Source organism: Microcebus murinus, chromosome 16 (genome assembly GCF_040939455.1).
Source record: "Microcebus murinus isolate Inina chromosome 16, M.murinus_Inina_mat1.0, whole genome shotgun sequence".
NCBI classification, from domain to species: domain Eukaryota; kingdom Metazoa; phylum Chordata; class Mammalia; order Primates; family Cheirogaleidae; genus Microcebus; species Microcebus murinus.
This window is the reverse complement of record NC_134119.1, coordinates 46,942,627-46,957,169: the sequence shown is the minus strand read 5'-3', so window position 1 is coordinate 46,957,169 and position 14,543 is coordinate 46,942,627. Positions and strand designations below refer to the sequence as shown.

General features: G+C 44.1%; 1 non-coding gene across 1 annotated transcript; it reads right to left on the bottom strand.

Moving 5' to 3' along the window:
• Nucleotides 1–12,342: 12,342 nt before the first annotated feature.
• Nucleotides 12,343–12,442, bottom strand: LOC142861538 (small nucleolar RNA U13). Its single transcript, XR_012912764.1, has one exon. It is a non-coding gene; the product is annotated as a small nucleolar RNA U13 (small nucleolar RNA).
• Nucleotides 12,443–14,543: the final 2,101 nt, after the last annotated feature.

The window sequence follows — 14,543 nt, the reverse complement described above, 5'->3', positions numbered from 1 at the left end:
AGCTGGTTTATTTCTGTCTTTGAATAACTTATGGTTGTTTTCCCTGTCCACCCTGGTCCCAATTCCTGCCTCCCTGGGCTGCCATCTTGAGGACAGGGCTGAGTTTCTGGTGGTTTAACTCTGTACAGAAATAACACTTGAATTTAATCAGTGTTTCCTAAACCTCAGCCCTGGCACTAAAGGTATCAGGACTGCCTGGAAGAAATAAAACAAACAAGACAATGACAACACTAACAACCAACACTTTTTCCAGGGCTACAACTTTCAGAGATTTGGTAGGTATTAGTAACAGCTAGAAATCTGTGTATTTTTATAAAAACAGCCAGGAGATAAAAACCAAACATTTCTTTATGTGAATTTTGAATCCAGATGTTAATGGAAAAACTCAAACTGTGTAAAATATTTTAAAGAGGTTTATTCTGAGCTGACTATGAGTGACAGTGGCCCAGGGAAACATGATCTCAAAGGGTCCTGAGAAAGTGTGCCCAAGGTGGTTGCGTTACAGTTTGGTTTTATACATATCAGGGAAGCAGGAATTGCAGATTAAGTCATAAATCAATACATGGGCCTGGCATGACCACGACCTTAGATCTTATTTATAATTTGGCTATGAGGAGTCTGCTCTGTCACTCTTATAATCTCTACTTTAATGTTAATGCTGCAGCGGTTGTACCTAAACTCCAAAACGAAGGAGGCATAACAAGGCATGCCTGACCTCTCATCATGGCTGGGAATTCAGTTTTAAGGTTCTTCTGGGGTCTCCTTGGCTAAGAATTGGTCCATTGAGCCAATCGGAGACTTAGGATTTACTTTCAGTTCACACAGACAACAATAGAGAGAATGGTCATTGGCCCCGTGTTCTCCCCTCAGCCGATCCATGCAAGATGATCTTTGTAAATTGAGATCCACCCTCCCAGTGTCCTCCCCGCAAACTGGGTTGTTTTGGAAATTATCCCAGGGATCCTGTCATGTTCTCAGTAGCATTTCAGTATGCATTTCTAAAAGATGAGGGAATTTTATTAATAACATAATCCACAGAATAATTACTGCTAACAGCCCACAATTCCTCACCATCAAATATCCAGTCTGTGCTCCAGGCAGCATTAGCTGCTGGTTCACACTCACCACCAGTCCACATGTCAGTGTCTCTCTAGTTGGCTCTGTTGTCAGAGGCTTGGTGTTTAGTAGATTCCTCAGGAAATGGTCATGGAAGCAATCTTTCCTTTGATAACAGTTTCTTTGTGGCCTTTATAATTAGGGTCAGTTTTGCTGGGTATAAAACCCTTGGCTCACATTTTTCTTCCTTGAATATTTATATATTGCTGTATTTTTTTTTTTTTCTGGCACAAAGTGTTGCTGTTGAAAAGCTGGATGATAATTTTTCTTTCTGTTACAGGTCACTTGCTCTTTTTGCCTGGATACCCAAAGGATTTTTTTTTTTCTTTAAGGTTTAGTCATTTTACTAAAACATGTTTTGGTATTGCTTATTCTGGGTAGATATTAATTTCTCTTGCTTTGATTTTCTGTCTCAGCTTCTTACTTTCTTTATATTAGATTTTATTTGTCCTTTTCCCACATTTACCACTTTCTCTCAAATTGTTTTGATCTCTTTTCTCACATTTTTCATTTTTTGCAAATTTCCTCTTTTCACCATCTATTTCTTTCTAGCATTTTCCATTGTGTCTATTTGCTATTATGCTCCTTCTAGTTTAGTTATTATCTCTGCAATAAATTTCTTCTATTGCTCAGTTTTTATGTGAAATTGCCTTTCCTGGTGTTTTTTGAAGGAGACTTAGTGCAGGAGAACGTGTTCAACTGCACAGAGCTCTCCACTCTGCCGTTTCTTACCGTGTTGGAGAGCATGTCTCCCCGCCTGGGTTTGTGCCTTTGAGTAAATCACCTGAAGTCTGTGCATCACCTTTGGAGGCTGAGGGGACCGGATGGGTGCCCCCCAAGTTGCTCATATCCTTCACTTTGGGTGGGGTATATGTGTACTCTGCCTTAAGAGGGACTCCTGGAGTAGCATTTATTCCACAAAGCAAAGATCTTTTTGTTTCACTTTCTCTGCAATTAAAAGTGACAGCGGGAGTCAGCCCACATCTAGAAGGTCCAGAGGGTCATGGCTTTTACCGGCACCAAAGCACAACTGAGTAGAGCCCTGACTTTATTCTCGGGTTGCTGGTTGGGAGAGAGGCTTTGGCTCTGATAGGGGCTTTGGGAATATTTTAGAGAAATATAGTTTTCAGAAAAGAGTGGAGATCTTGTAAGGCACAGGTCCTAGGGAGGCAGTGGAGGGCTAAAAAGGCCTGCGAGGAGCCCATCTTTCCTGCCACGTGCTTGCATCCAGCATTTATGATTCAGGCAGCCGTTCTCTGGCCCTCACATCTCAATCGGTGTCGAATTCATATCTGATTTTATAGAAAACAACTTGTATCAGGATAAACTTTCAGTTCATTTTAACATTAATTTGTTTTTAAAAGGGGGGAGGGATTCCAGCTTGGGAGTTGGGTGGGAGAGCTTGCAGCCCAGGCTCAGAGGACAGATGCAAGGAGCTGGAAGTGTGACCAGCTAACCATGGAGATCAAGACCGCCTCAGGACACTCAGGTGCAGCAAAGCTTCTCGGGAGACTGAAGTCCAGGGCAGGAATGAGTTCATAGGTGACGAGGAAGCAAAACTGACTAGCTAGCTGTTTCCATGCAGGCAAGGGAGCATGCATGTTCAAATGGGCAGGGTCCCTCCAGGTGTCCCTGGTGGGGGATCTCTTATGCTTGTCCCCACATGGCTAGGAAGTCCTGTTGGGCAGGGATGTCCAAGACCACACCTTCCCTTGTATCCTCTGCAAACCTGCTTGGTGGGGAGGATGTGATGGGGGGTGATGCTGAATTTTGGAAACAGTACAAAGTAATTCAGGGCTGTAGTGATCCAGGAAGACTGGATTTACGGTGACATTGCTGCTTTTGTTCACAAATGCAGTGGAAGCCTGCAGGGGAGCAGTTCCAGGGAAGCCGGGGGCAGTGGTGGGAAGAGCTGTGAGAGAAGGACGCAGGGAGGACGGGATGAGGAGGCAGTGCCCTGCGGAGGCTCAGACTCCAGGACGGAGCCTGAGTGCCGCAGCAAGCCCAGCCTCTGTTCCCGGCGCTCCCCGCAGGGGCAGTGGGCCTGGAGGTGACAGACTCTCCCTGCTCCTACCTAGCCCCCATGCCTCTGACAGTCTGTGGCTGCACCGGGCCCAGCACCGAGGGGCTCCTAGTACAGAAAGGAATCCAGTGACGTCAGGCAGCAATACCATTCGTGGTCAGCAAACCCAGGCCAAGAGGAAGCCCTAAGTCTAGGGAGGGGATCCTGGCTTGACCTCATATCTGGGCCTTTCATCCTGAGATCCAAGCCCAAACAGCATGGCATGCCGACCAGGAGGGCTGCCCCTAGACCTCAGCCCTGACCTCTGCCCTGAACCTCTTTCTTGAATCAATTAAGAATAAAAACAGTTTTCACATAGCTTGCTGCTGCCAGCTTCCTACTGCTCACCGATGGGGGGGGGGAAGCTGATCATCCCAGAGGCAGCCCCCCTGCAACCCACCCTCCCTCCACTCTTCACTTTGCAGAGAAAGACGACCCACAGGCTGCCAACCCAGACGCCCGAGCTGCTGCAGCTTGCATTAGTTTTGTATTTAGGTGGCCCTGGACGTCAGTGCATGTTTTAGCGGCTTGTTCTGTCTGTCCTCGGCCGCGGAACAAACGCCACCGGCAGGTGTTTGGGAGAAGTCAGGGCCGCGGAGGAAGGCCAGGGCTGGGAGTGCGGGCGCTCAGCTCCGTCCTCTTCACGGATGGGCACGGGGAGAGGGTGCGTGAACACTGGCAGCACTGGGATTCCCGCACCAGTGCAATTTTCCTGGTGGTGACTTACTGGTGCCCACTGTGCCAGGTCCTGAGGCTGCTGGAACAACAGCGATTTACTCTCTCACAGTCCAGGAGGCCGGAGTCTGAAGTCAGGTGCGGGCAGGTGCGCCCCTCCGATGGCGCCTTCCCGCAGCTCCAGCCGTGCTCTTCGCTCGTGGCTGCTCTCTCCGTCTCCGCCTTCACCTGCAGGTCTCCTCTGCTGCCTGCCGGGTCTCGCCTGCCTTAGTCCTACAGGGACGCGTGGATGGCACTTAGGGCCAACTTGGGAAATCCGGAATCATCGCCTCATCTCGGATCCTTAACCTAATCACATCTGCAGTCCCTTGTCACCACATGAAGCAGCTCACAGGCTCCGGGGTTGGGCACACAGCTCCGCACGGGCTTTCCAGACTTCCGGGTTAATAAAGCTTCTCGCAGCGTGAAGGTGCCCTGGGGACATCGAAGGGGCTGGCGAGCGTTCCACATGAAGGTCCGGGTACTCCTGGTGGAGCCTGCCCCAGAGCCAGCCCAGCCCCATCCTAGCCCCAGCCCCAGCCCCAGCCCAGCTCAAGCCACAGCCCCAGCCTCAACCCCAGCCCCAGCCCCAGCCCAGCCCAGCCCCAGCCCAGCCCAGCCCCAGTCCCAGCCCAGCCCCAGCCCCAGCCCCAGCCCCAGCACAAGCCCAGCCCCAGCCCAGCCCCAGCCCCAGCCCAGCCCCAGCCGTGCCCCAGCCTCAGCCCCAGCCCCAGCCCAACCCAGCCCAAGCCCAGCCCAGCCCCAGTCCCAGCCCAGCCCCAGCCCCAGCCCAGCCCCAGCCCAGCCCCAGCCCCAGCCCCAGCCCAACCCCAGCCCTAGCCCCAGCCCAGCCCCAGCCCCAGCCCAGCCCAGCCCAGCCCCAGCCCCAGCCCAGCCCCAGCCCAGCCCCAGCCCTAGCCAGGCCAGCCCCAGCCCCAGCCTAGCCCCAGCCCCAGCCCAGCCCGAACCCCAGCCCCAGCCCAGCCCCAGCCCCAGCCCAGCCCCAGCCCCAGCCCCAGCCCCAGCCCCAGCCCCAGCCCCAGCCACAGCCACAGCCCCAGCCACAGCCCAGCCCCAGCCACAGCCCCAGCCCCAGCCCTAGCCCCAGCCCCAGCCCCAGCCCAGCCCCAGCCCCAGCCCCAGCCCCAGCCCAGCCCCAGCCACAGCCCCAGCCCCAGCCCCAGCCACAGCCACAGCCCCAGCCCCAGCCCCAGCCCCAGCCACAGCCCAGCCCAGCCCCAGCCCCAGCCCCAGCCCCAGCCCCAGCCCAGCCCCAGCCCAGCCCCAGCCCCAGCCCCAGCCCCAGCCCCAGCCACAGTCCCAGCCTCAGCCACAGCCCAGCCCCAGCCCCAGTCCCAGCCCAGCCCCAGCCACAGCCACAGCCCCAGCCCCAGCCCAGCCCCAGCCCCAGCCCCAGCCCCAGCCCCAGCCCCAGTCCCAGCCCAGCCCCAGCCACAGCCCCAGCCCAGCCCCAGCCCCAGCCCCAGCCCCAGCCCCAGCCCCAGCCCCAGCCCCAGCCCCAGCCCAGCCCCAGCGCCATCTTCAGTTCCTCTCTCTTTAGTTTCGCCCCCTTTACCCACCTTTTGTATTGCTGCCATTTATCTTTACCAAATGTAAAATTGATTTTGTTATTATGAGGCTTGAGAAATTAGAAGCTTTACCATTAAAGCCAGGAACACACGAGGATGCCCACCCTCACTGTCTGAACACAGGCTGGTTCCAGCAGGCTCGACAGTGGAATCCGACGACAGTTAGAATTTTGGGTAAGACATTGCAACGATGAGGTGAAGTTATCGCTATTCACGGATGACATGATGTGTGCTTAGGAAACCCGGGAGAATTGGCTGAAACCCATGGAAAATAACAACTCAGGCAGGAAAATTATTATGCACAATAACTTTTCTATGTACAAATAACTTGTTAAAATATTATTAATATGAAAACTAGTATTCAGATGAGACAATAGCGAGATATAAATTTAAAAAGAAATATGTAGGACCTCTATAAACAAAACTTGAAAATTCTGCTAAGGAATGAAACGCATATCTAAGCAAACAGAGGTAACCTGCTATCAGCTAGAATGAATGAATGAATATTATGAGGGTGACCATTAACCCTAAATTATTCATAGTATCGGGGTCTTCCCAATTCAAACGCCAACATGATATGTGGGGGGAAATTGGCATGGAAAAAGGAACAGGAAGATTCAGTAGAAAGAAGAGTAGTGAGGAGGGAATAGTCCTATTAAATATCAAATGCAAAAGAAATTACAGATGTATCAGAGATTTTAGTGTAAAACAGTGAAGCTAAAACACTCTGAAATACAAAAGGTTTTATAATAATAATATAATAAATTATAATATAATTTATAATTATGAATGGAAAATGCCTTTCCAGGCAGGATATATATTGGGAAGCTTCAATGGGAAATGTTGATGTCTTTGACCGGAAATAAGCACTCATCAGCAAGGAGAAAAATCACAAGTGAGCAAAAAGTAAACAATGAACTGAAGAAAATATTTGCAGCCCAAGTGGCAAAGGGCCACTTCATTGAACAACACATTTTACAAAGATCTCATCGATCAATAAGAAAAATATTTATAAACCCAATTGAAAAACTGCAAGTTCACAGAAATATAAGCAAAACTGGTCGATAAATATATAGAAAAGAGACTTGTTCAGTTTCTCTCAGAATTAAAGAAATGCAAGCAAAAAGAACAAAGAAATATAATTTCCCCCCAAGGTAGCAAAAATTAAAAATACAGTAATACTCATAGCTGCGTGGGCATAAGGAAGAGGGCACATCTGTAAATTGGCAGTAGGAGGGTAGATTTCATGTGACTCCTCCGGAAAGTGTAAATGGGTGATATCCATCAAACTAAAAACTGCACCTGACCTTTGACTCAGCAATTCCCCTGCCAGGAGTTGATCTGGTGGCTGTACTCCCAAAAGTTGGCCAGGAAACACTTATAAATATTGTTGCAATAATGAAAACTAGAAAAAAAAATCAAAGAACCTATCATTGAGAAATTGATCAATTAGATTATGACAATTCTACAGATCATAATATTATAATTTGTGCACTTTACATCTATACTTCGGTAACAAGTAATTAACACATATGAAGAATGAAATGATTCTCTGCTAATATGGAAATATTTCCAAAACACATTTTAAAGGAAATAACAAAAGGCAGAACAGTATAAAAGTAGAATAGCAAATTAATTAAACCTCCATAATATTTATGCTGAAATATACACAGAACATTCTCAAAAAAGGACATCTAAAAAGTGGTCTCAAAAAAGGACATCTAACAAGCCCAGAGAACAAGAGAAAGGCTTTTGCTTTTCATTAACTTTCAGTACTTTTTGAATATTTGAACTATGTTATACTTTCATTTTTTAATTTTCTTCTTTCTGTTTCCCCAGGTGTGAGCAAAGGATTGCTTCAATCCAGTCCTATGTGGTGTTGAGATGTAACTGTCACCTTGCCTTGCTACCTGTAAGACCCAGCTGACTCATCTGGGTGGCACAGTTGTCTCCTGGGGAGCCATTCACAGAGGTCACTTCCACGGCAAACCTGCCCTTCCCTCTGTTTTCTCCCACAGTTAATGAATATTTCCACACTTCCCACATTCAGTGGTTCTCAAATTCCAGCTTGGCTCAGAACCCCCTGGAAGGCCTGTGAGCAGGTAACCCCCCTTAGAGTTTCTGACTCAGGCGGCCAGGGAGGTCAGGATGAAGAGTTTGATTTCCAAGACGTTTCCAAGTAATATTGTTGCTGGTCCCAGGGCTCCACTTTGAGAACTGCTGACTGAGGCAGTTGTGTAAGTCAAAGGCTGAGTTTTCTTCCTGTGCCTTAGTCTGCTCCTGCGGCTGTAACAGAATGCTTGTGACTGGGTAGTTTATAAACAATGGAAATTCATAGCTCACACAATTCCAGTGTTTGGGGAAGTCCAAGATCAAAGCACCAGCAGATTCCATGTCCCGTGAGGGCCTGTTCCCCACAGATGGTGCCTTCCACCCATCCTCACGTGGTGGAAGGACCAAAAGGGGCTGACATCCCCTCCTGCTTCTCCCCCTCTCCCCCACAGGAGGCTGCCCTTCGCCTGGCTGGGCAGCACGTGCCTGCTGCGGGAAGAACAGGGTCTTTGTGCTGGGAATTGGTGGGTGACTCCTGAGTTTCTGCGCAGACAAGAAAGGTTGGAGCATGATAGTTTACCTGGAAGCTGATCTCAGGAAGCTCCAGCAGAGGTAGGGGAATGGAATGGTAAGGGAAGGAGCCAAAACAAAGCTGTGGGCAAATGGAGTCAGCACGGAGCTCTTGGGGAGAGGGCGTGGAAAACACCCTGGAGTCATCCCAGCCCAGGGCCAGGACAGGGGGCTACTCACCCTCCAGCTCCCACTTGTAAGGATGCAGGAGAGCCCTCCGGCAGTCTCGGGGGTCTGAGGAGGAGGCCTGCCTGCAGGTTTAGGGAGTCCTGAGTGCCGGGGTTTGTGGACAGTCACCCACAGTGCTGGCGGTGGTGGGAACTGGAGCCGCCCCATTTTTATTAGATGATTTGGAAATAGTGACCAATGTGTAACCTTTTGGAATTAATACAGAGCAGAGCCTATTTAAATGAGGAAAAAAGTATGGCTTCTGTCTTGTAGTTAATTGGACCACTCGGGGACTGGAGGATTGGAATAGAGCCACTGTGATCTGGGTTTCTGTTTAATAAAACAAGCTCACACACAGTATTATTCTAGCCGTCAGTATTTATCCTTCAAAGTCACTTGGCAGCACTGATATCTCTAATTGCTAAATGCATGTGGTTACTGAAAATCTAAAATAGTACACTATAAACTCTCTATTTAGAGCAATAAAAGAATTTGTGCTATTAAGAGCTTGGAGAAAATTAACAATCTTTAAATACCTTGGTAAACAAAGACTACATGGAACATTTTAAGCATAGAAGTGGCCGGAAGTACTTTGTTCATTTCAGAGGGGATATTTGCCGACAACCTTTTGGGTATTGCGGCTTTGCTTCCTGGGGAAGACAAGCCTTGATCCCTATACCAAGAGGCAAGTCTGGGCCTGGCGTGGTGTGAGGCCTGGGGATTCGGCTGAAAAATGACAGAACCTAGGATCAAAACAGAAGTCTTTCAGCCTCAGTGTTATGTGCATTTGTGAGTGTTAGCCAACATCTATTTTCCCATCCTACTCACACCCCGATTCTCCTTTAGGAAATTATTTGTTCTCCTTTGGGTTTGATCTGCTGCAAGCAGGCCCTGCCCTAGCCCTGGGGCAGCTGTGTGAGCCGACTCAGGCCAGTCCACTGGATGTTGCCTCCTCAGGGTGGTGTATGCATCTTGAGCAAAGTGGCAACAAGACTAGCAGTGGTCAGATTCATTCACCCCATGATGGCAACCTGGCAAGACAATTTATTGCTGCTTATTTCAGTTCTGTTTCCTGGTCTGCAGAGAAGCCTGTTTCCAGCCCACATCTGATATCCTTCCAGTGAGTTCTTTTGGGTAAGAGAGGATTTCTGTTTCTTACAACCACAGCATTCTGACTGATACGCTTTGCTGCAGACAGTGGCTTTATAATTAGCAGCTCTGACATTTCCTTTCCAGCCTTCTCAAGTCTTGTTAACATAATGCACATGTCTGTAATGCAGTCTGGAGGACTTGCATTGTGTCTGGATGCTGCTGGAGGCCTGCCCAGCCCCTCGCCCTCGTGCAGTGGGTATGTGCCAGCCAGACTTGCACCAGTTGGCACCTGCATTTCTCTCTCCGAGGACTGTCCCTGGGCTCTGGAGCCCCAGATGTTGCAGGGCAGAGACAACCTTCCCTGCAATGCCCTTTATGAAGTTCTGACCCACTTTGACCCTGACTAGAATGAAATGGTGTTTCGTGCCATTTCATCCGTGATGGTTTGTGATGCTGCACTAGTAACTAGAAGAGGTGGGCAGAGCCAGGGGCAGGAAGAGCATCCTGTCTGATGCCCAGAGGAGCACACATGGTGGTGGTGAGGCCAGGAAGGCTTGGAGACGGAGTAGAGGGCCTTTGAGGTGAGTGGCAAGGCTGAAAACACAGCTCACAGCCCCACCAGACGGTCTGGACTTTCCAAAACCATTTTTGCAGTGGGGGACTGGGGTAAAGCTAGCCTATGTGGCTGTGCACTATATTATTTATTACAAAAATGCCAAAGTAAACAGCCACATCCTGGGAGCCTGTGTGGATTTGGTATAAACCCTGGAGCAATTCCAGAAGTTCAAATCCAAACATAACACACACTGAACAAGGAGATTTAACCCAAACAAGACTACCTCAAGGCATTTAATAATCTAGCTCCCAAAGGTCATGGATAAAGAAAAAGTCCTAAGGTAAGCAAGAAAAAAAGGAAAAAAATAACGTAGAAAGCAGCTCCAATGCATCCGGCAGCAAACTTCTCAGTGGAAACCTTACAGGCCAGGAGAGAGTAGCATTCAAAGTTCTGAAGGAAAAAACCTTAACCCTAGAATATTATATCCTGTAAAAATATCCTTCAAACATGAAGGAGAAATAAAGACTTTCTAAGACGAACAAAAGCTGAGGGATTTCATCAACATCAGACCCATCTTATAAGAAATGCTAAAGGAGTTCTTCAAAATGAAAGAAAAGGATGTGAATAAATAATAAGAAATCATCTGCAGGTATACAAATTTCTCATAACAGTAAGGACACAAATATAGAACACTCTAGTGTTGTAACCATGTTGTATAACCCACACATATCTTGACTAGGAAGACTAAATGACAAACCTATCAAAAGTAACTACAGCAACTTTTTCAGTGATAGATAGTATAAAAAGATATGGATAGAAACAAGAACAAATTTTAAAAAAATTGTAGGGGAGGGAGTTAAAGTGTAAAATTTCTGTTAGATATCTCTTTGCTTGTTTATTTGTAAGCAGAGTTGTCATATGCTTAAAATAATTGGTTATAAAATATTTTACAAGCCTCACAGTAACCTCAAATCAAAAAGCCTACAACAAAAAATAAAATGCAAGAAATTAAAGCACACTACCAAAGAAAATCACTTTTAACAAAGGAATACAGGAAGAAAGAATGAAAGAGAGGACCACAAAACAACCAGAAATCAAATAACAACATGGCAGAATTAAGTCCTTACCTGACAGTAATAACACTGAATGTGAATGTATTAAGCTCTTCAATCAAAAGACATAAAGTGGTTCAATGGATTAAAAAACAAGAGCCAACTATATGCTGCCTGCAAGAAACACACCACCTATAAAGACATACATAGACTGAAAATAAAGGAATGGAAAAAGGTATTCCATGCAAATGGAAGCCAAAAAAGAGCAGGAGTAGGTTCTATGTAGCTAGGAATTTATCCATTTCTTCTAGGTTTTCCAATTTAGGTAGTTGCTCATAGTAGTCTCTAATGATCCATTGGATTTCTGCAGTATCAGTTATATAGCCTCATTTTTCATCTCTGATTTTATTTATTTGGGTTTGTTTTCTTTTTTTCTTAGTCTGGCTAAAAGTGAGTCAATTTTGTTGATTTTTTCAAAAAACCAATTTTTTGTTTCATTGATCTTTTGCAATTTTTGTTTCAATTTCATTTATTTCTGCTCTGATCTTTATTATTTCTTCTACCATTTTTTTGTTTGGTTTGTTTTGTTTTTCTTGTCCTTTGAAATGCATCATTAAGTTGTTTATTTAAAGGTTTTCTACTTTTTTGATGTAGGCACTAATTACTGTGAACTTTTCTCTTTGATCCTTTTGCAATTTTATCAGATAAAATACATTTCAAAATAAAAACTGTATAAAGAGACAAATAAGGTCATTATATAATAATAAAAGGGTCAGTTCAATAAGAGGATATAAGTTCTAAATATATATGTACCAAACACTGCAGCATCCATATATATAAAGGAAATATTATCAGAGATAGAGAGATAGACCCCAGGACAATAATCGTTGGAAACATCAACACACTTTCAACACTGGACAGGTCATCCAGACAGAAAATCAACAAAGAAACATTGGACTTAACCTGCACTATAGAGCAAACAGACCTAATGGATATTAACAAAACATTTCATCCAACAGCTGCAGGATTCACATTCTTCTCCCCAGCTCATGGATCATTCTCAGGGATAGACCATATGTTAGGCCACAAAACAAGTCTTAAAAAAATTTTTTAAATTGAAATCATATCAAGTATTTTCTATGACAACAATGGAATAAAACTAGAAATCAATAACAAGAGGAACATTGGAAAATATACAAACACATGGAAATGAAACAATATGTTCCTGAATGACCAGTTAGTTGATGAAGAAATTAAGAAGAAAATTAAAAAATTTCTAGAAACAAATGAAAATGAAAACACAACATATCAAAACCTATGGGATACAGTGAAGACATTAATAAGAAGAAAGGTTTTTTTTTATTCTTTTCATATCAGATGGGTAATGTGCCGACCTTGTAACAAGGACTGAGGGAGGCACATCTCACACATGTGCATGAAAATCCATCATGCTTATGAACTACAAAAGGATCAAAGAGGAAAGTTTATAGCAATAAGTACCTGCATCAAAAAGGGAGAAAATCTTTAAATAAACACCTAATGATGCCTTTCAAAAAAAAAAAAAAAGAAAAACAAGAGCAAATCAAACCCAAAATTAGTAGAAGAAAAGTAATAATACAGATCAGAGCAGAAATAAATGAAATTGAAACAAAATTGCAAAAGATCAATGAAACAAAAAATTGAGTTTTTGAAAAAATCAACAAAATTGACTCACTTTTAGCCAGACTAAGAAAAAAAGAAAACAGACCCAAATAAATAAAATTACAGATGAAAAAGGAGGCTTTATAACTGATACTGCAGAAATCTAGAGGATCATTAGAGACTACTATGAGCAACTACATAAATTGGAAAACCTAGAAGAAATGGATAAATTCCTAGCCACATACAGCCTACCAAAGTTAAACTAGGAAGAAACCCAAAACCTGCATAAACCAATAACAAGTAACAAGATAGAAGCAGTAATAACAAACCTCCCATCAAATAAAAACCTAGAACCTGATGTCTTCAATGATGAATTCTATTAAGCATTCAAAGAAGAACTAATACCAATCCTACCTAAACTATTCCAGAAAATCAAGAAGGAAGAAATACTCCCAAACTCATTCTACAAGGTCTGTATCACCCTGATACCAAAACCAGACAAAGACACAATAAAAACAGAAAACCATAGGCCAATATCTCTAATGAACATAGATGCAAAAATCCTCAACAAAATGCTAGAAAACCAAATGCAACAACACATTCAAAATATTATTCATCATGATCAAGTGGGATTCATCCCAGGGATGCAAGGGTGGTTCAACATATGAATCAATCAATATGATACATCATAGCAACAGAACAAAGGATGAAAAATCATATTACCATTTCAATTGATGCTGAAAAAGCGTTTGTTAAAGTTCAAGATCGTTTCATGATAAAAACTCTCAAAAGAACTGTGTATAGAAGGAACTTACCTCAACATGATAAAAGCCATATAGGACAGACCCACAGCAAGTATCACACTGAATGGGGAAAAACTGAAAGCCTTTCCTCTAAGATCTAGAACAAGACTAGGATGCCCACTTTCCCCACTGTTATTCAACATAGTACTGGTAGTCCTAGCCAGAGCAATCAGACAAGAGAAAAAATAAAGGGCATCTAAATTAGAAAGGAAGAAGTCAAATCATACTTGTTTGCAGATGATATGATCTTCTTATATCTATCTAAGGAAACCTGAAGACTCCACAAAAAAAAAAACAAAAAAAAAACCCTATTAGAACTGATAAATAAATTCAGTAGAGTTGCAGATACAAAATCAACATACAAAAATCATAGCATTTCTATTGTCAACAGTAAACAATCTGAAAAACAAACCAAGAAAGTAATCCCATTTACAATAGATACAAATAAAATAAAAATATCTAGGAATAATCTTAACCAAAGAAGTGAAAGATCTCTATAATGAAAAGTATAAAACATTGATGAAAGAAATTGAGGAAGACACAAAAAAAAGGAAATCTATTCCTTGTTCATGGATTGGAAGAATTGATATTGTTAAATGTCCATGCCATCCAAAGCAATCTACAGATTCAATGCAGTTCCCATCAAAATACCAAGGAAATTCTTCACAGAAATAGAAAAATTAATCCTAAAATTTGTATGGAACCACAAAAAACCCAGAATAGCTAAAGCTATCCTAAGCAAAAAGAACAAAACTGGAGGAATCACATTACCTGACTTCAAACAATACTACAGAGCTGTAATAACCAAAACAGCATGTTACTGGAATAAAAATGGACATAGACCAATGGAACAGAATAAAGAACCCAGAAATAAGTCTACACATATATAATGAATTTTTCTTCAACAAAGTTGCCAAGAATATATGGTGGAGAAAGGACAGTCTCTTCAATAAACGGTACTAGGAAAAGTGGATGCCCATATGCAGAAGAATGAAACTAGACTCTTATCTCTTACCATATACTAAAATCAAGTCAAAATGGATTAAAGACTTTAATATAAGGCCTGAAACTATGAAACTACTAAAAGAAAACATTGGGAATGTGCTCAAGGACATTGGTCTGGACAAG